This window comes from Saimiri boliviensis, chromosome 3 (genome assembly GCF_048565385.1).
Source record: "Saimiri boliviensis isolate mSaiBol1 chromosome 3, mSaiBol1.pri, whole genome shotgun sequence".
NCBI lineage: Eukaryota > Metazoa > Chordata > Mammalia > Primates > Cebidae > Saimiri > Saimiri boliviensis.
Window position 1 is genome coordinate 100,000,246 of NC_133451.1, and position 20,842 is coordinate 100,021,087.

General features: G+C 39.9%; 1 protein-coding gene across 1 annotated transcript in view; it reads left to right on the plus strand.

The window, feature by feature from the left end:
- The first annotated feature begins 1,662 nt into the window (after positions 1-1,662).
- Positions 1,663-20,842, plus strand: part of SGMS2 (sphingomyelin synthase 2) — a 176,864-nt gene continuing 157,684 nt past the window's right edge. The window contains exon 1 of the mRNA XM_074396543.1: positions 1,663-1,762. The gene's annotated coding sequence lies outside the window, so the exon portion shown is untranslated. The remainder of the gene's footprint in view (positions 1,763-20,842) is intronic.

The window sequence follows — 20,842 nt, forward strand, 5'->3', positions numbered from 1 at the left end:
AGTTTGTACTGACAGAAGAATTTTAGCTAATGCAGAAAAAATACTGGATTTTAAAAATGCCATTTTAAATGCCTTATGAAGTAATATTAATAGATACAAGCAATGATCATGAGTGAGTGCTACAAAGTATTAGGTGAAAGGTAGAAAAGATAATTTTATAATGAAGGGATCAGGCTGGCGCTACCTGCATCCACTGATCCATTTCAGCATCTCTAAAACTGAGATGCCAAATACCTTGTGCCCTACAGTGTGATATAGTTAGCTGTGCTCAGCACTAACTGTCTTCGTTTGGATTATTTAAGAAGCAGGCCTGGAGAGAAGGATTCTAGTACAAGTAATTTGTTTGAGAGGTGATCCTGCAAGCCTCTACTAAACACTGTTAGTGGAATAGGAAAGTGATACAGGGACAGGAAGGAAACCAATAGTGTTTTATCAAAGAGGCATCCTGGGGCCAGGCATGGTGGCTCAGGCCTGTAATCCCTGCACTTTGGGAAGCTGAGGCAGGATGATCACTTGGGCCCAGGAGTTGGAGACTAACCAGCCCAACATGAAGAAACCCCCGCTCTACAAAATATGCAAAAATTACCCGGGCATACGGTGCATGCCTGTAGTCCCAGCTGCTCAGGAGGCTGAGGCACTAGAATCACTTGAACCCGGGAGGCAGAGGTTGCAGTTAGGCAAGATCATACCACTGCTCTCCAGCTTGGGCAACAGAGCAAGATTTTATCTCAAAAAAAAAAAAAAAAGAAAAAAAAAAAGAAAGAAAGAAAGAAAGAAAAGAAAAGGCATCATGAGAAACTGAAGCTTAATCCAACTAACACTAACAAACAGCATTGAACATGTGCTTCAGAGTAGATTTACCCAAGAGGAGAGGGAGTTGGGGTTATTTATGCAACGCTCTTCAGTCATTAGTCAAGGACTACGCCCAGGGAATATTCATTCCCTGATATTTTTGGATTGCATGCAGGTAGGTCAAGAAGATACTGGTTCCAAAGGAAGCCCTCATGCAAAGAAATGGAACTATTCACAGGGGAAAGTCAGAATGATCTTTGCCATGATAGTAGGAATTAAAGGGATGTGGGTGGGGCACCAGGAGTGTTTCCTTTACCACGTATGAAGTATTCTTTAAAAATAAATAAATAAAGAGCATGGGTATATTTCTGTAATGTTTCCCTTTTTTACATATGAAATTACTACTATTTAAGAAGAGAACAAAACAACAAGGCATTCCACAAGGAAAACTATACATACGTTCACACACGTGCATATGTGCACACAAAAATTCAGAGGAAAAATATTGTGCTAAAAGCGAAGGTAATGATGGTTTTACTACAGGGCTTAGTTCTAAGTTACACACACTTAGTCATGATCATGTAAACTATGAAGATAAACCTTACCAAAACTGCAATATAACTAGCTGGAGCAGTTGAAGGGATATGAGAATGAGGATGTGTGTGTGGTGCTGGTAGGAGAGGAGATAGAAAGTTTCACTTTCTGTTGTGAGAAACCAATAACGAATGCTTCTGAAGTCTGAATGTTTGTGTCACCGTATGATTCATGTGTTGAAATCCTGCCCCACCCCCAAAGTGATGGAATAGGAGATGAGGCTTACCCGTTCAAGTCATTGGGACTTGCCAGAAGATTTCTAGGTTAATCTGCGAGAAAACATTCCTCTAGTCAGGCAGTTTCATTTTACCAACGACTCAGCAAAACTCTGAAGGTATATCTTCTCCACCAAGGAAATTTACTCAAATAAAATGAGGTAAGAGGAATAGGGCTTAAAGAAACCTTGAAATATCAGTTATTAATTTTATCTGAAGCATTTCCTTGTGGTTAACACAGTCATTATTTTTCATTATTGAAAAAAAGCCCCAAATAATGCATTTTGTAAGGCCAGGTTACTAAAAATTATATTTTTAAATTATGGCTTGCCTGTAATTGGAAGAAGCTCTTCACAGTGAGTGGAAATAACTTCCTGGAATTCTATGTTCTACCAATTACATGGCCTTGAGTAAACTATGTAATTTCCATGAACCTCAGCTATCTCATCTATAAGATAAGGGCTGGAGGTAGATAAATTTGTCTCAGGATATTTTTTTCTGCTCTAAAAATATTCTAGGTTCTTAATTTTGGTTCCAGTGATATCTGAAAAGAGTAATTTAATTAAAACCACAAATGGTCTTTGTACCCCTTACTCTATGTAAAACATTGTCATAATATTAATAATTTATATATGTTAAAGTAGCTGAGTCATAAGTAATGAGATGCAGCATATGTTCTTTTCTATGGCTTCTTTTAACATAATTATCATGCGATTCATCCAACGTTTTCATGTGTATCAGTAGTTCATTCCATTTTATTGCTGAATAGTATTTTTATAGATATGCTATGGTTTGTTTATTCTTTCATCTGTTGATGGACATTTGGGTCATTTCAGTTTGGGACTATTGTAAATAGAGTTGCCATGAACATTCATCTACAAATCTATATGTAGACATAGGCTTTCTTTTCCCTGGGTAAACATAGGAGACGAATCACTGGGCCATACGATAGTGTTGCCAGGTTTTGGGGTGCAGGGGAGGTACAGCTCCCCTGAGAGGATGTTTTTCTAGGCCCTTGGTCTCTCACTCAAGAATGGGAGAGGGGACAATGGCACAGTGTGATTGCAAGAAAGTATTGGAAGTCAAAGAGTTTTTGCACAGAAGTGATTTATTTAGGCAGAGAAAGAAAAAAAGGAGAGAAAAAGATGAGAGAGAAAGCTTCCATGAAGAGTGTGGAAGGGGACCCAGATATGGAATCCAAAGGGGTATGAAAGAAGTGGACTTTTAACCTGGGAGGAATTCCTACCTTATCTAAGCCCCCTGGCCAATGAAAGTAGTTCCTTTAAACTTCCGCTGGAGTGATTGATTTTTGATTCCTCCAAGACCCCAGATGAGGGTGGTCAAAGTTATGGCACTGGGAATTTCTTGCCTTTGAAATTACACCCCTTTATGGACCCGGAAAGAGAACACACTCCCTCAGTCCCCCCTCTGAACAGGAAAGTTCAACTTCTGTTGGAACACAGCAGACGTGGATCACTCTTTAACTACTTCCTGCTGAAATGGGGCATAGAAGGGGCCCTACAGTCGAGGTTTCCTCCAGAAGGGAGTCTTTCAGGGGTGCAAGTTGAGCCGGAGGTCCACAATAGAGCTCATGAGCCAAGGACATTCAGGGTTCCAGTTGCAGGATTATTTGTGACCCTGTGGTTCTAGAAGAAACCAATGTGACGAGGAGGTTAAAGGTGAGAGGCGCAGAGGCCAACAAATATAGAATGGGTATGAACAGGCCTGGGAGAGACAGAGCCAGGACAGCCAGTTGTTAAGCAAGCTCTACGATACTATTTCTGGAAGGTTTTTAGCCCCGCGTTTGATTGATTCCTGAGTTCTATAACTTTGTTCAAAACACCACTTAATTGGTTTACAAAGTAGCAGTATTTTTCCTGGAAAGAGACAGATCCCCTTCCTCTCTGTTGTTAGCAGATTTAGGGCACTTTCACTTTGAAGAGCTATGGCAGCTAAAGAGTTAGGCTGTTTTGTAGAGAGAATTAGCAACCTTTTTATGTTATTAATTAACTTCTGAGATGGCTTATAGTAACTGAATAGAAGTAATAACTTTCCTAATACCAGCACCAAGTTTTCCTATTATTCCACACGCCACCCGCCATGAAAGGCATACTTGGAGTTTGACAGATGGCAAAGTTGAGAGCTATAGTCCTGTTAATGTCAGGATATAGGTTAGACTCATGCGTGATTACTTTCCTGGGGATCTTGTCAGAAGAGCAGACGCAGGTCCTCTAGCGGCTCATCGTGTGCAAAGGGTCGTTTCCTGGAACTTTGGGCTGTGGAGTCTATGACTTTCTTCAGGAGGTCCAAGGCTTCAGCCGAGCATGGTGAATCCGTGAGTCAGTTCCCACCACCTTAACTGCCCTTGGGGTAGACAGAATAATTGAAAATGGTCCTCCACAGGATGGGCCTAGAGAGGGAGAGTCTGAGGGGAGAGATTTAACAAGCACCAAGTCTCCAGGGCGGGAGGGAAATACTGAGAAAGCCATGCCAGCGTCCAGAAAAAGACGAACTTCCTGGACCTCTATGGTCAGCTTTACCCGGGGCTCTGTGAGGGTGATGGCTCATGCTGGCACTTACCCCAGGCATCCTCAGTCCTGCAGTTAATCATCTGGTCAGATGCCTCAGGCCCTGGGGACCTTTGTTCCCAGGGACATTGTGCTTTCCAGTGATTTCCTTGGCATGGCTGGAAAGGACGAGATGGTGATCCATTCCTCTGGGGACAATTTCTTATAAAATGTCCCTTCAGACTGCACCGGGAACAAGTTCTGTCAGACTGGCAGCTAACCTGAGCCTTTCCCTCATTTGAGCCCCTGGGGTCTGCTTGCCTGAAGGCTGTGATTAAGGCAGCAGCTTTTCTCTGATCTCTCTGTTCCTTTCAGCCTGTTCCTCCTGGTCTCTATTATAAAACACCGAGGTTGCCAGGTTCAGTGATGATTCTAGACTCTGTTCTGGCCCCAAGGCCAGCCTTTAGAGTTTCCTCCTGATATCAGCTGCTAACTGTGTAATAAACGTGTCCTTTAGTGTTAACTGACCCTCAGTGGAATCTGGTGACAGGGGAGTGTACTTTCTTAAAGCCTCCTGCAATTGTTCAAGGAAAGCTGTTGGGTTTTCTTCCCTTCCCTGAGTTATGGTGGACAACATTGCATAGTTCAGGGGCTTCTTCCTAGTTCACATTAATCCCTCAAGTATGCAGGTCAAGAAATGCCTATGGCTCCAGTCCCCTGTTCTGAATCTGGGTCCCAGTGAGGATCCGTGCCAGGGACGGCCTGTTTACCTGTAGGATATCTGTCCTTTTCCTCTGGTGTCATTAGGTTATGTACCTGACTAAGGTACCAAGTGTCCCCAAACTCTTGAGAGCAGCCTCTCTCTCATTGCTTGTTAGGGTTTGATTAAGCAATAGCACGACATTCTTCCAGTCTAATTTGAAGGACTGACCCAGGCCCTGAAGAACGTCTACGTATTTGCCTGAGTCATCTGAAAACTTTCCTAAGTCCACCTGAAATTGCTTTAAGTCAGAAAGTGAGAAGGGTGTGTGCACCTTAGTTGGGCCAAATTCTCCTCCTACGGCCTGTAGGGGGCAGAGTTTGGGCATCTGGGTAACCTGAGATGTCCTGGCTGTCTCCGCCATGCCTGGCTCCTGTTGGGGTAGAGGGACAAAGGAGCCCTGGTTGGCATTGGTGGAGGTAGTTGCCACAGGGAGTCCCATGGGTGGAGGCCGTCCTGAGGACGGCTGAGTAGGGTAGGGGCACAGGTCTGACAGAGCTGAGGCTTATTCCTTAGGGAAAAGAATAGTTGCACATAGGGGATCTCAAACCATTGACCCTCGCTTTTACAATACAGGTCTAATTGCAGAATAGTGTCATAATCTATACTTCCCTTAGGTGCCTAGGTTTTTCCACTCGGCAGGGGGTAATCTGGCCACGCTGTTTGGCAGAGGAAAATAAACTGCGACTTCTTCAAAGATTGTGTGTCAAATTGATCCCAATTTTCCAGTATACATTTTAATGAAGACTTGAGTTTGGGAAGATCAGCACCCATCTGAAATCGAACACAAGGGATGGCAGCAAACGTGGTTATAAATCACAGCTGCTCGATCTGAGGTGTTCCTCAGATAAGGGTACGGAAACAAAGGCCTTCAAGACCCCAGATCGAGGGGAGCGGGGAGCAAGTTTATGGCACTGGGAAGTTCTCACCATTGAAGTTACACCCCCTTGTGGACCCGGGAAGAGAATACATTCCCTCAATAGGTGTATGTTTAATTTTTGGAGAAACTGCCAGAACCACTTTCCAAAGTGGCTGTCCAATTTAGCATTCAAAACAGCAACGTATGAGAGCTGTAGTTGCGCCACATCCTCTCCAACACTTGATATGTTTAGTCTTTTTACTCACTGTTGTCATATACAATGGTTTCTCACTGTGGTTTTAACTGCACTTCCCTATAACTGATGATGTTGAGCATGTTTTCTTTTGCTTATTTCCTGCCTATATATCTTCTTTGGTTAAGGGTCTGATTAGATATTTTGTCTATTTTTTATTGAGTTTGTTCTCTTATTATTAGGTTTTTAAAATTATGTATCCTAAGCTGGCCACGGTGGCTCAAGCTTGTAATCCCAGCACTTTGGGAGGCCGAGGTGGGTGGATCACGAGGTCAAGAAATCGAGACCATCCTGGTCAACATGGTGAAACTCCGTCTCTACTAAAAATACAAAAAATTAGTTGGGCATGGTGGCGCGTGCCTGTAATCCCAGCTACTCAGGAGGCTGAGGCAGGAGAATTGCCTGAACCCAGGAGGCAGAGGTTGCGGTGAGCCGAGATCGCGCCATTGCACTCCAGCCTGGGTAACAAGAGCGAAACTCTATCTCAAAAAAAAAAAAAAAAATATGTATCCTATCTCAGACATTTTATTTTTTATCTCTAGAAGTTTAACTTGGGTCTTTTTAAAAATATCTTTCATGCCTCTATTTAAAATTATCAATCTTTTCCTATCTTTCTGAATTTGTAACATATAGCTGTTTTAATGTCATTATCTATTAATTATATGTGTTTACACCTTTTTGTATTGATTAATTTTTCTCATTAGAGTCCTGTCTTCCACTTTTTTCTCTTCTTTCCTCCTCCTTATTAGGCCTCTGACATTGTGAATTTTACCTTGTTGAACACCGCATATTTCTGTACTTTATTACAAAAATATTCTTGAGCTTTTTTCTGGGTCACAGTTAAGTTACTTGGAAACAGTTTGCTCCATTCACATCTTGTTTTTAGCATCATTAGGTTGTACCAGAGCAGCTTTTTGTTTAGGGTTAATTATTCTCCACTACTCAGAACACCCTCTTCAGCACGTTGTCCAATGTCAAGGTTTTCCGCTCTGGCTGGTGGGACACAAACTCTTTCTGCTGGGTGTGAGCTTCACGCATTTTTCCTCTGCTCCTTTTAGGTGGTATTTTCCCTGGCCTTCATTAGTTTTCTCACTTGTCTGTTCAGATGGCCTTTCTGTAATCTCTGGAGCTCTCTCTATGGTAGCTCCCTCTTCTCTGGTACTCTGTTCTATCTCTTGGACTCCCAGTTCCATATCCTTAACTCAAAGCAACTGCTGGTTTCTGCCTAGGCTCCCCCTCCCATCACAATGGCCTGGAAACTCTCTACAGCCAGTAATTTGGGGCAATTACAGGGCTTACCTCATTTGTTTTCTCATGTCTTAAGGATCACTGTTCTTCACTGCCTGTTATCCCATGTCTGAAAACCGTTGTTCCACATAGTATTTTGTTGAGGTTATTTTTATTTTTTTCATGTGGAAGTGTGTGTCCCATCCTTGCTACCTTCTTTATCTTCCTAGAAGTTGAAGTTGCCTTTTTAAATAACTATTACTTTTTATCGTAATAATTTCCTTGCTTTATTTTTTAAGTTTCACCATTTAAATGTACACCATCAGACAATGTAATTTAGTCTTGCAGATTTAAAAGCATGATACACCTTTAATTCTCTTTTAATCTGTAAATTACTCCTCTATTCCTTCATTACCTTACAGGAGGAGGGGTAGCTGGCCTAAGTAAATTTAGAAATTATTGGAATCTATGAGACTAAAGTTAAAAGGAACTGCACATAGACACTGTACTCTGGTGTTAATGTTATTCCCTGAAGGAGTACAGGTTAGCATTCTCAAGCTGCTATACATGTGTAATAGAATTGAACAATTAATTAAATGGATGGCAGATGGTGGGAGCCAAGTTTCTCACCATTGGAGTGGGAATTGATAGTTAAGCAAGGCGACAGGGCTGTGGTGATTCATATGGTAATGGATATGAGTTAAAGACGTTGGTAGGAATTTGTGTTTAGCTTAATACATACATAGATGATTTCATATAGAAATATTTGTATATATATTTGGAATTAATACATGTACATATATTTCTTTATCAGCTGAGACAGCTCAAAAGATATGACACCCTAGTAGCACCAAGTACACCTAATTCCCAGATCTTGGTGTCTCTTCCAACAAAAGAACCAGGGTTCCTTGGAGAAGCAGCTAATTCTAGAAGTAGGACAGGAAATATTCAAGATGAGCCTGGGGCATGATGTAGTGTCAGAAAGCAAGGAAGTTGGTACAAAAACAAACAAACAAAATGCCACCATAACTGTATGAGTCTGTCAAAGGAGCAGAGGTGCCAACTGAAAGAGCTCCCAGTGGTCAAAGATGAAACAATTTGAGCAACAAAAATAAAGTAATACAGGATTACCGGAAGTATAAAATAAGTATCTGTGAGTCCATACTGATATAAATGACTGAATAAATTAATAAATGGAAGAGACTAATATCCCATGCAGAAAAATTCCAAATAATTTGTATAGATACTCAGCTCTCAAGGAAAGGAAACATAAATCCTTACTCCTTAAATATGGGCTGTGCATGTCTCCTACCAAATAGCACATTATAGAATCCAAGTGAAAAAAAGTAACTTCATCGTAAAGAAACCTAGCAAATATTCCCTCAACAAGATGATCAAAATCAACAGTGATAAGTTATGTCGATAGTATGTAACTTTGATATGATGTGATGAAATGACACTTCACCTTTGTAATCTTTCTCTCCAAAACCTATAACTCCAGTGGGGTCATGAGGAAAATATCAGACAAATTCCAGTAGTAGGATACAACAAAATGCCTAGCCAGTATTCCTCAGATCAGTTAAGGTCATCAAAAACAAAGAAAGGCTAAGAAACTGTCATTGCCAAGAGGAGACTCATGAGATATGACAAATAAACATAATGTGGTGTTCTGGATGGGATCCTGAAACAGAAAACAGTAGGTAAAGCTAAGGAAATCTGGACAAACTTGACCTTAGTTAACAATAATGCATCAATATTAGTTCATTAAGTGTAACGAATGTCCCATACTAAGGTAAGACATTAGCAATTGGAAAAACTGGGCTTGAGGGGATGTATTAATTCTGTATTGTCTGCTTCGTTTTTCTGTAAATCTAAAACTGTCCAAAAAAAAGACTGTTAAAAAAAAATTCTGGCATCCCAATGCAAATATGCTTCTCTCTTGTGCTAAATCCTCCAATGCTCAGCGTCCACTGAACCTTTTTGAACAACAGCAGGCAAATTCTGTTTACCTCTCGCATCTCAACTTCATTAATGCAGCCCTACCAGTGATTGATGTGTTATATCAGTACTCTATTGCTTCTTCTCACTTCTGTGGACTTAAAATGAATTATCTGGGTGCTTTTTCCTGCTCCCCCTTTCTAATAAATATCCTAGAGAGTTGTTGCATTTGGACTTCACTGAACACTCAGACTAGGGAGCATGCCAGCAGAACCTACCTCCTGGTTTTCCATTGTTTTCTAGATAGCTCTGTCTGGGTTATCAGCTAACATTGGCACAACAGTTTCAGCTTCATGGGTGTCCAAGTGCTCTCTCTTTCCACTCATCGCCTTCCTTCTTCTATTTAAATTAATTAAATAATTGCTTTTTTTCTCACAATTTTCCAATAGCCATTCCAGGAGAAATAACATGCTCAAAACTATAATTTTCAGCAAGCATTTCAGAGATTCTTTAAAGAAAAATTCTCATCTAGAGCAATTTCTTTTCTGCAGCTATTGACAAAAGCATTTCCTACAGCAGTTGAAAAAGCTGCCTACGCAGCTGGTTTACCAGCATGACTTGTAGTTGGGTTTCCAAATAGAAGTCCCCACTGGGTTTGCACATTGTTGAAGGGACATGTAATAGTAGCACTTCTCCCCGAGCTAACCAACTGAAGGAGGGTTTTCTCACTCTGAATACGAGAGCCTATACCGCTTTTCCTGACGTTATGTACAGTTAGACTCTTTCCCATAATAAGAAATGAAGAGATAGGCTATGTCAGTTAATCAAGTTTCATTATAAAGATGGGGGAAAGAAAGGGAAAAGGAGGTGTTTTCAGCAGCCACACAACAAGAAAATAGACAGAGCACCCTAAGACTGCATATAATGCAAACTCAATTCCTCTTAGCTTCTGCTTCTATTGGTCTTACTCCTATCAGTTAATTGACTGATTTTCTCAAATTCAAATGACTCAAAAGAGAAGATACAATTTGGTCTGTCTATCACAATCCAATTTAAGTTACTCAAGGTTTCTCCTTCTCCTCCTCATCCTCTTACTTTTTCCTTCCCTTTTGCTCAGACTTCCCATAACCTCTAGTCCTTTTCTCTTTGGAGGTCCAAAACACTGAGTAGGTCACAGTATCCTGAGATTTTATGATGTAGACTCCTGAAAAATTCACACAGTCATTTCAAGCAAGCCACTCAGAAACTCAGATATTGCATTACTATTTTATGATGGTGAGAACCTTCCCCTTTTAGAAAGCTCTTGTGCCAGTCTTCCTTATCACTGCTGGCTGGGCTAGGGATGGCTGCCTTTGGGTCAGGTGCTCAATTGGGTCTTGTCACCTGGAACCAGGAGATAGTATCATGTCATTTAAAGTGCAACAACCAATTTACTAGGAAGCACCCAGATAGAAGCCAGGGCCAGGAAAAAATTCAGAGTCACATACTGGGAACAATGGACCAGTGTTCCCAAACTTCCTTCAGTGGAAACACCACTTCTTTGGGAATGCAATGTGCATTTTGTGAAAAATGATCTTGTGATAAATTTCATTACACAAATATTTGTGAACAATTACTAAGTGCCAGGCACAGTTTTATACACTTAAATATTTGAGGAATGCTGTTACACAAATAAAACAGATTTCTATGCTGCAAAACTCTTACGCTTTTAGCATGCCAATGAGCCCAAGTGAAGGGCTATAGAGTGTAGTATTTCTCAAATTTATTATACGAGTGCTCTTTTTCTGAAAAACATCTCTTAAGCCTCATATTACACAAAATATACATCTTGGGAAACACTCAGTTATACAGTTGAGGAGCCAGAAGATCACACCATCAAGGGACACATGTATTGTATCTGGTCTCCACAGTTACTCCCCATCCCTGAGGAACCACACATCCTAGCAGTCACAGTCCTGTGTAGTCCTCACCTACATTGGATCCAGTTGACCTTGTGATGCCTTACTTAGCCAGCAGAATGTGGCAGAAGTGACTGTATGTCAGGTCCACACTCAAGCTTCACAGCCTCTGAAGAAGTGTGGCTACCTTGCTGGAAAAAACTGCATGAAGAGGCCACATGGAGAAAAAGAGGTTCTGAAACTACTTAGAAAAGACCAAGGAACCCAACCTGCAGGAAGAACCAAAGTCCCAGGTATATGACCCCATTGAGCATTAGCCAGACGCCATTACTCAAGCCGTCCCGGTGCATCTTTTTATGTGGGAGTAAAGAAGCCTTGTAGGATGTTCCAGTTCCAGTAGCTATCAAGCAAATCCAAGATGAGCCCACTCTGTATGTCCAAGCCAAATGCCCAATGCACAAAATTGTGTGAGAATGATAAAAATGCTTGTTATTTTAAGCCACTAAGTTTTAATATATATTAATAATCCTAGAAAAATATATTAACTATCCTAGAAAAATTATTACATAATGTATTGCACCTAAATTACACTTATAAACACATATGTCTATTTCAGAAATGACCCATTTTAGAGGAAATACATTAAATATCATTTATTTATAGAGACTTAAATAACTTCACTGTTTATTATAATTTTCCTTCATTTACTTTTGTACCCCTTTATTAGTAATAACTAAAAATCAAATAGTTATAAAATATTTAATCACAGAGAAACCACTTTAATTGTACATATTTCATGCAGTAAACAAATTAAAATGTTTGCATATAATTAGGAACTAAGAAAAAAAGGGATTGAACTTGAGATATCCATTTGTTTTTAAGATGCTAATCTACTTAAAAGCACATCTGCTTGTTTATGCTGCAACAAATCACAACAGCAATTAGGAAATTACAAATTCCTAACATAAAAATAAGCCCTATTTTTAGTTAGAGAACACTACCCTGTTATTTATAAGCTTAAGGGTACTAATTATTTACCCGGCAGAAGATAAAATGCACTAGTGAAACACAGTACTCCTTCTCTGCCTCCTGTTCCTCCTTTTCCTCTTCCTTTCTCCTTTCCTTTTGCTCAACCATCCCATAACTTCTAGTCCTTTCCTCCTTGGATGTCCAAAATACTGAGTAGGTCACAATATCCTGAGTTTTTGTGATGCAGAGTCCTGAAAAACCTACCCATTTATTTCAAGCAAGCCACTCAGAAGCCCAGATGGTGGATTACTGTTATAATGGTGAGAATCTTCTTCATTTTAGAACTCACCCTTTTCTAGGCTGAGCAGCCTAAGCAGCGTAAGATGCACAGGATCCTAAATCACAGCTCTTCAGTCCTTACATTAAAGCTGCGTTCTTCTTGGTTAACTTTATTGGGCATGACTTTTCTGATATACACACAGAAATTATTTCATACAGATGTTGTAGTATATTCAAATGACTAAAGCAGAGTTGTTTAATAAGAATTTAAATATTTAAGAGTAAGTCTTTATTTTGGAATTACAGTAACATATTTCAAGAGTATACAAAAAGATGCACTAAATAACGTTATGTCCAATAAAGTACAAAGTTAATCATGTTGTTTAAGGAAAAACTGGAAAAAAGAAGTCATTTTTTTCCTATTGCTTGCACCCAAGTGTTTGGAGGCTATCATAGGGTTGTCTACTTTGTTTTGGGTTTCTTTTTAACATATTGGCTTCACTCTTTTCAGTTTTGACCTTTTGATCTCTCTTGCATCTGACAATTCCAGGACAAATGCTGTCATATAACGCGTATTTAATAGAAGTATTATACTTCAGGCAGACTTGCATCTCTCTGGTTGCTATGAGAATTTATTTCTATCAAGCAACAGTAGTACTCTATGTTATTAATCAGTCAGCATACAGTGCTTCCTTTACCTTCTAATCATAAGTTAGATTCTACTATGCTAATCTTAAGAGGAATTGTGGTATTAAAGGAAACAGATCACTATAACTCAATCCAAATTTACTTAGAAGGAATGATTTCATTAAAGGTACTGTATCTGAATCTATCCAGAAACTGTTCTCTGGTTGTGCTTCTGCATAAATAATGAACTGAAACATGAAAGATTACCCTGGAGGAACTATAGATATGAATGTTGTGACCCATTGGTTTGAAGAACAGAAAGTTTCTCTTTGATGCTCCACAATGTTTTCCCTTCTTCTAGTTTTTTTTTTTTTTGTAGATTAACTTTGTGATTTATTGGACATAATATATGTATACTGCTGTCTGCAAACTGAAGACTTACAAGAGCCTTTGGTGTAAATATTTAGTCTTAATCCAAAGGCTTGAGAACTGGGAAGGCAGACAGTGAAACTCTCAGTCAATTTCAAAAGCCTGAAAACCAGGGTGGACCATTAGTGTAAGTTCTGGAGGCTGAAGGCCCAATAACTAGAAGCTCTGACGTCCAAAGGCAGGACAAGATCAATCCACCAGCTCAAGAAGAGAGAGTTTGGACAGGTTCAGTGGCTCACATATGTAATTCAAGCACTTTGGGAGACCAAGGTGGGAAAATTGCTTGAGGCCAGGAATTCAAGGCCAGCCTGGACAATAAAGCAAGACCCCAATCTCTATAAAAATTAAAATTAGCTGGATGTGGTGGCATGTGCCTGCGGTCCCAGCTACACAGGAGGCTGAGGCAGGAAGATCTCTTGAGCCCAGGAGACTGAAGCTGTAACGAGTTATGATCATGCCACTGCACTCCAATCTGAGTGACAGAGGGAGACCTTGTCTGGTGGGGGGAGGGGAAGAAGAGCGAGAGAGAGGGAGTGAATTCACCCTCCCTCCACCTTTTTGTTTTACTGGGCTCCGAAAGGATTAGATGATGCCCACTCACAGGGGTGAAGGTGTGTCTTCTTTTTCCCAGTCCACCAATTCAAATCCTAATCTCTTCCAGAAACGTCCTCACAAACACACTCAGAAATAATGTTTGACCTGCTAAGTGGGCATCTCCTAGCCTAGACACAAAATTAATCATGACAGGAGTAAACATAGATAAAGCAAAAACTACAGAAAAACATATGCAAATATGTTCTACCTCTCATCAATTCCTAAAAAATGTCATTTTATCTAAAGAGAAAGAATCCAAGATGAATAAAATCTTTGGTATGTTAACTCCATTTTTACTTTGTGTCTATGCATGGAGGAGTATGGGGGTGTATACATACTTATGTACATACTTGTATAAAAATAAGGCCAAGTTATTTTTTCATTTGGACATCAAGGTAGAGATAATAATAAATGTCTGTTAAAGCAGAATTTTAGAGGAAAATCTACACTGATTAATTACTTTCTAACCAATCAAACTAGTCAGGACTCTTTTGGTTGCAAGTGACTGAAACAATTCAAATGCAATTAAGATGAAAGTGACTTTATAGGCATAAATAACTGAGAAGTTTAGATGTAGTACAAACTTCTAACACAGCTGGTTCAAATGCTCAAAATTGACATGAGAATTGTTCCTACGAATCCCTCAGCTCTCTCTGTCCATCTGTGTCAGCTTTACTCTGGAAAATGTTTTTAATGAGGAGTATCAGTTTGGCCTGCAGCAGTTCCAGGCTGCCATCCTAGACCAAAAACTTCAGCAGAAAGACAGGAACCAGAGAGATGCAGGTCTGTCATGCTAGGTGTCCAGGGACTGCATCTTATCTGTCTGTCCTGGACAATGAACCCACATGTTCTAGAACTTATCACAGGGCTGGGGTGAGGGCTGTGTATGGAATGTTCTGATCGGCCAGACTAAGCCACAGGTCTTCTGGAACCTGGGGAGGGGCTGCAGAGTAGGAGATGTTATTCTCATACAAATGACAGGGAAATATGGAAGTTCTTCTAACAGCATCAGGAGGGATTAATACTTGACAAATAGCACCTTCATATTAACCTGCTTACCTTTTTTCTTAGAAAGGTATACAACAGGATGGGGTGGGAAGATTCAGTTATTTGTACTTGATAGTTATTTGAACTCTAGAGAAGGGAGAATTTATTCAATAAAAACAAAAGTAGAGTCAAGAAAAGTTTAGGGACTATGGAAAGAATAACTAGCTCTCAGGGACAGTACCAAAGAGCAACTGGTCACAGAATCATACTACTGAGGTTTTATGGTTGATTTCCTTTGCCTTTTCTGACCTAACATCACCTTTTGACCACCCTTTCCATGTCTAGGCAACTTTCTGCCTTTTAGTCTATTTCCACATGGTAGAAGCCAGAAAGCTCACTTTCCCATACTCACTTGCTGCAAAGCTACAGGTATATAACCTAGGCTACCCCAATCACATACTCCCATGTGAAAAATCATCCCAGAAATGAGCTACCTGAAAAGGCAAGAGCTGAAGGAAATCCACATTCCGGCAAAGGTAGCAGGTGAGATGTCATCTCTCATGGTCAGAATGATGGAATTTCTGATGTTTCATGTCCAGAGTGAGTGGTGTGTGCTTTAGCGTCTAGTTGCATCAGAACCTTTACCGGTACAATCTCACAATGTGGTTAGAGCGTTGTTTCTGAATACGTAGCCTCCAAACTCAACTCTTTAACCCTCTGAAGATACTCTAAACTATCTAATACTCCTTAAGAAATATCCTTTTTCTGCTTAAATTAGCAAGAATGCTAATTAGTAAACTAAGACCCTAATTGAAACGGTGACTGTATTAGATTTCTAGGACTGCCATTACAAATTACCACAGAGCACGAGGTCTAAACAATGGAAATTGATTTTCCATTGTTTAGAATTTCTAATTGGCTAGAAGTTAGAGATCAAGGAGCTGATCAGGGTTGATTTCTTCTGAGGCCCCTCTCCTTAACCTGCAGGTGGCCATGTTCTCCCTGTGTCCTCACATCGTTTTCCCTCTGCAGCCGTCTGAGTCAAAATTTCCACTTCTCATAAGGACACTAATCATATTGGATTAGGGTCCACCAAAATGCAGCTTTAAAAACACTACCTCCAAATACAGTCACATTTGGAGGGACTGGAGAATTAGAACTTCAACATACAAATCCCAGCTCAGCTTGTAACAGTGACCATGTACCTACACTACAGATGAAATAGGAGTATTAAAATATATTGGAAAGACAAATTTATGTACTGAAGTTTACTACAAGGATAGCATGGTGTAAAAGAGAAAACTGAGCAATTGTTAGATGAGTTTACCAGTGCAGACACTAGATCCTAATAATAAAGTTGGTCAAAATTGTTTGCATAGTTGACCAAACTTTCTACTGAATGTTATATGGTGACCCCAGCCTAAATTCTGTGTTTACTGTAGGAATAAGTATAGCCCTCCTACATTAACAACATGGACATTGAGGCCAGTCTCTTGGTTTACACAAATCACTTTTGTCACTTAGCAACTTGCAGCTTTTCTGTACCTCAATTTTCTCGTTGGTAAAATGGGAGTAATTAACAGCATAATTTTAAAAGTCAAATATGCATTATATGCAGGACATTTATAATACCTGGCTGATATGGTTTGGATTTGTGTCCCCACACAAATCTCATGTTGCATTGTAATCCCCAATGTTGAAAGAGAGGCCTGGTGGGAAGTAATTGGATCATGAGGGCAGATTTGCTCCTTGCTATTCTGGTGGTAGTGAGTGAGTTCTCACAATATCTGGTTGTTTAAAGGTATGTAGCACCTCCCCCTTCACTCTCTTCCTCCTGCTCCAGTCATGTAAAATGTGCCTCCTTCCTCTTCATCTTATGCCATGATTGTAAGCTTCCTGAAAGCTCTCTAGCCATGCTCGCTGTACAGGCTGTGGAAATGTGAGCCAAATAAACCTTTTTTTTTTTTTTTTAAATAAATTGCCCAGTCTCAGGTAGTTCCCTATAGCAATGAGAGAACGGTCTAATGCAGACAATTGGAACTGGGAGTTGGGTGTTGCTATAAAGATACCTCAAAATGTGGAAGCAGCTTTGGAACTCATTAATGGGCAGAGGTTGGAACAGTTTGGAGAGCTCAGAAGAAGACAGGAAGATGAGGGAATGTTTGAAACATTCTAGAGACTTATTAAAAATGCTGATGGTGATATAAACAATGAAGTCCAGGCTGTGGTAGTCTCAGCTGCAAATAAAGAACTTACTAGAAACTGGAGCAAAGGTCACTTTTGCTATGCTTTAGCAAACAGACTGCTAGCATTTTGCCACTGTTCCAAAAATCTGTGGAACTTTGAATTTGAGAAAGATAATTTAGGGTTTCTGGCAGAAGAAATTTCTAAGCAGCAAAGCATTTGAGATGTGGTTTGGCAGCTTCTAACAACACAAGTTCATATGTGTGAGCAGAGATGATCTGAAACTGAAATTTATATTTAAAAAGGAAGAAGAGCATTGTTGAAAAACACATGCTTTGAAGGAAGAGACCTTCCAAACAGGCTTTGTGTGAGCAACATGGCTGTTTATTCACCTGGGTGCAGGTGGGCTAAGGCCGAAAAGGGCATTAGCAAAGGGCAGTGGGATAGGAGTTGGTTTTATAGGTTTGGGTAGTTTTTTGGGGAGGTGGGGGTGTTGCAGAGTAAGTTCAGTTACAGTGGTGGGGGGTAGGGGCAAGGAATATACATGACCACAAGTTCAGTTACAATGGCAGGGTTGGGTGAGAGGTATTTACATTAGCATAAGAACAGTTAAGATGGCAAGGTTGGGTGAGGGGCTTGTCAGGGACAATGACGAATGCAGGCAGGGGGTGGGAGACATCAGCCAAGGCAAGCAGGACTTCAGACTTTCAGGCTCCAGGCTTACATGTGGAGACCTGACAAGCATAAGACTCTAAAAAATTTGCAGCCTGACAATGTGGTAGAAAAGAAAAACAACATTTTTTTTTTTTTTTTGCAAGGGGAATTTAAGCCAGTTGCAGAAATTTGAGTAAGTAAAGAGGAGCTGAAAGTTAATAGTCAAGATAATGGGGAATATGCCTCAAAGGCATTTCAGAGACCGCTGAGGCAGCCCCTATTAATACAAGTCCAGAGCCTAGGAGGGAAGAATGAGTTCGTGGGCCAGGCCCAGGACTCCATTACCCTGTGCAACCTCAGGACACTGCTCCTTGTATCCCTACTGCTTCAGCTCTCACTGTGGCTAAAAGGGTCCAGATATGTCTCAGGCTGCTGCCCCAGAGGGTGCAAGTCTTAAACCTTGGTGGTGTTAAGCCTGTGGTACACAGAGAGCAAGAGCTGAGGCTTGGAAGCTTCTGCCTAGATTTTAGAAGATGTATGGAAACATCCAGATGTTCAGGCAGAAGTTCGTCTGCAAGGGAAGAGCCCTAACGGAGAACATCTACTAGGGCAGCGCAGAGAGAAAATGTGAGATTGGAACCCCCACAGAGAATCCCCAATAGGTCGCTCCCTAGTGGAGCTGTGAGAAGAGAGCCACTGTCCTCCAGACCTCAGAATGGAAGATCCACCAATAGTTTACACCATGCACCTGGAAAAGCCACCAGTACTCAATGCCAGCCCATAAAAACAACTGAGAGAGTTGTACCCAGCAGAGCTACAGGGGTGGAGTTGCCCAAGGCCTTGGGAGCCCACCCTTTGCATTAGAGTGGCCTGCATGTGAGACATGGAATCAAAGGGGATTATCTTGGAGTGTTGAGATTTGATTACTGCCCTGCTGGGTTTCAGACTTGTGTGGGGCCTGTACCCCTTTGTTTTGGTTGATTTCTCCTTTTTGGAATGAGTGTATTTGCACAATGCCTGTATCCCCCACTGTATCTTGGAAGTAACTAACTTGTTTTTTATTTCACAGGCTCATAGGTGGAAGGGGCTTGCCTTGTCTCAGATAAGACTTTGGACTGTGGGCTTCTGAGTTAATGCTGAAATTAGTTAAGATCTGGGGACTGTTGAGAATGGTTAATTATATTTTGCAATGAGAAAGACATAATATTTGGGAGGAGCAAGGGGTAGAATAATATGGTTTTGCTCTGTGTACCCACCCAAATCTCATATCAAATCAGAATCCCCACGTGTCAGGGGAGGGGCTTGGTGGGAAGGGATTGGATCATGGGGACAGATTTTGCCTTACTGTTTTTGTGATAGTAAGTGAATTCTCACAAGATCTGGTTGTTTAAAAGTGTGTAGTACTTCTCCCTTCTCTCTCTTCCTCCTGCTCTAGCAATGTAGGACATGCTTGCTTCCTTTTTGCTTTCCACCATGATTGTAAGTTTCCTAAGGCCTCTCTAGCCATGCTTCTGTACACTCTGTGGAACTGTGAGGCAATTAAACCTCTTTGCTTTATAAATTACCCAGTCTCAAGAAGGTCTTTATAGCAATGCAAGAATGGACTAATATATGGGCACTCTCTAAACACTCAAAAAATGGGGGCTATTACTACCTAAACAAACTAAATTCCTTCAAAAGTTTTAAACATCCAATATGTTTTATTCTTTTTAATTTCCCATCCAATACCTTTCCATGACTAATTGCAGTATTAGTATTTTCCTACCACTTCAAAGATTTGGCTCCCAACCTTCCCCTCATGTCATTTATTTACACTAAAGGATCCTGGGTATTTGCTACTTTCTCTTTCCAGTGCCTGTCCTCATTCACAGCCATCTTCACGTGTATAGATACACACATCTTTAGTAACCTCTTCCTTTATCCCCTACATTTTTAAAACTTTGTTCAGTTACTTCAGGAAATACCTTCTTGATCTCTGGTTCCAATTTTAAAGAGTCAAGATCCGACTGTATTTTGAAATAATCTGTTTATATTACATGAATTTTATGGGAATAAGCCTTAAGGTGAACACTAGATGGCAGCATTTCTAAATTCTGCTGGTCTAAACCAGTGTCTGATGATGGCAAATGCGGAGAGCCTCAAAATAGGAATATTTGGTTCTTTGGTTTCTTAAACATTTTTTTTTCTTTTTAGTTTTACAAATCAAACAAGCTTTTGGATATCTCCATAAAAGAACTTCATGTTGTCTCATTCTTAAAGTATTTCTTTTTATATCTTATATAATCCCTAGTCTTTATCTTTCTAAAATATTTTCTAATTTTACTTTTTTCTTAAAATAACAATCTAAGTTGTATTTATTTATTAAATGTGCCATATTCTGTTTAAGGTATTTTCAGCAGTTTACATCTTTGAAATAACTAAGTTTTTATTTAATTTTACAGAGATCTAGAGATGATATTTATATCATATACATAACAGGTATAAATACTTGTTTCTTTCCTCATGTGTTTTCTTATGAAAATTTGAGCTCAGAGACTAAAAAAAAACAGATGAAAATTTCCTGTCATGAGAATCACGATTAGTATGGGTGTGTTTTCTATGAAAAAGGAACTGTTTTGCAAATCTATTTTTCCTTAGGAAATGAAAATGTAAACTAGGACTTCATTCCTGGTAAAAATGTAAAATACATTAAATAAAAATACACTTTATTGTAAAAATATATTTTACAGCAAGAAGCTTTTAATACAAAACATCAATTAGGACTCCAAGACAAAAAAAAAAATGGTCAAAGAATCTGGACAATAAAGAAGACATGCAAAAAGCTAATTACCACATGAAGAAGGTTAAAAATCACTAGCATTTTTACAAAGCAAGAATAAAATGCTCTTTTGCCTTTAAATTTAGCAAAAATAAAAACAATCTTTACTTTCTTCCCCTCCCCCTTATCATACTGAATATTCAAAAGAGTATAGTAACAGCCTGAGTTCAAATCCCAGCTCAGAAATCTACCTATCTGTCTGGACTTGGTCCATTTTTTTTTTACTTCTCTCTGCTGTAGTTTCCTAATCTGTAAAAT